We start from the raw sequence: 2,502 nt of genomic DNA on the forward strand, positions 1-2,502 counted from the left end.
GCAGGCAGGATCTTTACCCCTAGCACCACCTGGAAAGCCCCAGTGAATGCTGACAACTAGAAACGCGGAACATAAGGGCCGCTCCTAAGTTAAACTGGAAGAGCAGCAAGCACAGGTTGTAAAGAGGAAAACACACGATGAGCGACAACAGCGAAATATCTGTGCCATTCGGAAGAGGAGCCCGTCAGCCCTTGGAGGGACAGCTGGAACCAGAATGAAAACCGAGGCCATGGTCAGCAGTGCCCACCACACGGCCTGGGTGGCGTGGTGTCACTCACCGGGCTTCCTGCATCCCCAGAGCTGCTGGCAGTAACATCTCTGAGTGCCAGGCGGGGCAGCGTCCCCGAGTGAGCTCAGGCATCACCGCTCTCCTTCCAGTGCTGCTCCAGGGCCCTCTGTGGGCGGCCACCCTCATCCCCTGCCCTGCCACTTGCTGGGGCCCAGCTGTCCCCCTGGGATCCTTTCAGCCCTTGAGCTTGGGTGTTCCCAGCCCTCTGCCACGCCGGACTGGGACGCAACTCAGGACTTGGGCTTGAGATATCAAGGAGACCGTGAATCTGGAAGGACACCACCCTGGGGCCTGTGAGAGAGCAGGAGAGCAAAGCCCCTACGGGGAGGAAGCAGAGCTGGGGAACGTGCACACAACCTCCACTGCCTCCTGCACAAGTGCCTTTTCTTTGTCTCTCCTTGACCTGAAACAAACGCCAGCTGCTGCTGCTCTGCAGGTGATTCCTAAAGATGCACCTCCTGCCAGAGCTATTGTCCTGCTGCTCTGGGGCTGCCTGAGTGTGCTCAGGAGTACCAGACAAGTTAGGGCTGCCACACCTCATACTGGAGGTGGGGGGCCTGATACTGGGGAAGGGTCGGAGGTGGGGGGAGGGTCTGAGGGTGGGGGAGGGCCTGATGCTGGACTGGGATCTGATGCTGGACTGGGGTCTGATGCTGGACTAGGGTCTGATGCTGAGGGAGGACCTGATGCTGGACTAGGGTGCATCATTCGGGTCCCCGTCAAGGTTGCCCTCGGACACCCCGCCCTGTGACCGATGGCGAGCCTCGACACCTGCACTTTGTTCCCACCCTCGGCCCGCTGCCCACGCCTCAGCAGCAGAGGGGCCCTGTCCCCGCAGATGCTGAAGTGATGGAGCCTCTTGTCTCCGGAGCCAAGGGAATGAACACACCGTCGGGCGCCCTCTAGGGACACCTATGCTTCCGCCTTCTGGCCTTTCCTTTGCATCCGTCCGTTTCTCTTAAGAGAATGTCCGTGTGATGACACGGGCTCCCGTTACCAGCTCTGGTCTGTTCTCAGTGAGAGTACAGCTTACCCTCGGCACTCTTTATTGGCCCTGGGAAATTTTGCTTCAGTACTTGATTGAAAGAAAGCAATAAATAATACTGTGATAAAAATAGTTCAAAAGTAGACTGTACATACTTTGTCACATATTCGGGAAGTTCACAAAAGATTAATAGGAAAATAGAATGATAACAATGAATTGTACAAGTAAATTAAAGGCGGAACCCACATGTAAAGAGACATGCTGTCTCTGTCTACCAAGATACCAGCTGCATAATAAATATCACACTGTGACCTGAACGCATCTCTTGCTGGCTTTTTTAATGTGCTGCTGAAAAAGTAAAGATTACATTTGCTATTTATACAATCCAGAATGGCTATGTCATCACAATCTAAAAATGTACGCCTAGGTCCATTCTTTACACGTTTACAAACATGTAAAAAGATGATTTACATAAAAATAAGGCCTTTGTCAGAGCTGCACTACCCTGTCTGTCTGGGAAGTGGCACCTTCACTGTCCAGCTCGATGGCTCTGCAGCAGGTGCAGGGCATCGCGATTGGTCCCCAAAGAGTCTCACGGGAGAGGAGGGATCCGGGTCCACAGAGACTAGGTTACAGGAGAGATCTTCATAGTCGTCTTCTAGGCATCCTTTCAGCCCAAATTTCATTAGAAGCTCACATTTAACACCCAGTACTTTTAAATCACTTCACGCTGTGGACAAAAACCATTTCTTGCTAGAAAAAGTACAGTTTAGGCCAGTCGTTAACATCCACCAACAATTGGTTGAAATTAAGTTTGCTTATTTCAGAGTGATTGTTGGAGAGCTTGGTTACATTCTGGAAGGATAATAATGCACACCGTGTTATGATGATTTTACAATCTCAGGAAAACCCCTTCTCTCATGGTTTAACATTGAAAAACAAGAATAATGACAATAAATGCATCATTTACAAAAGCCCTGTGTTTGTTCATAGGATTTATACAGACAAGCACTACAGTACATTCATTTGAAAGACTGAAATCAGGTATCAGAACATGAATGGATCTGAAAGGATATTCATAGCCTGAATATACAAGAAAAAGGAAGTAATTCTATAAATGAAGTCATAAGTTTACATAAATATCAGAAACATTAAATTCTAAAATATTTTTTCTCTATGGTCTTCATGAATTTTTCACTAATTAAAAACCCTGTAATATCTTCGGATC

This window comes from Bubalus kerabau, chromosome 14 (assembly GCF_029407905.1).
Source record: "Bubalus kerabau isolate K-KA32 ecotype Philippines breed swamp buffalo chromosome 14, PCC_UOA_SB_1v2, whole genome shotgun sequence".
In the NCBI taxonomy this organism is placed as follows: Eukaryota; Metazoa; Chordata; class Mammalia; order Artiodactyla; family Bovidae; genus Bubalus; species Bubalus kerabau.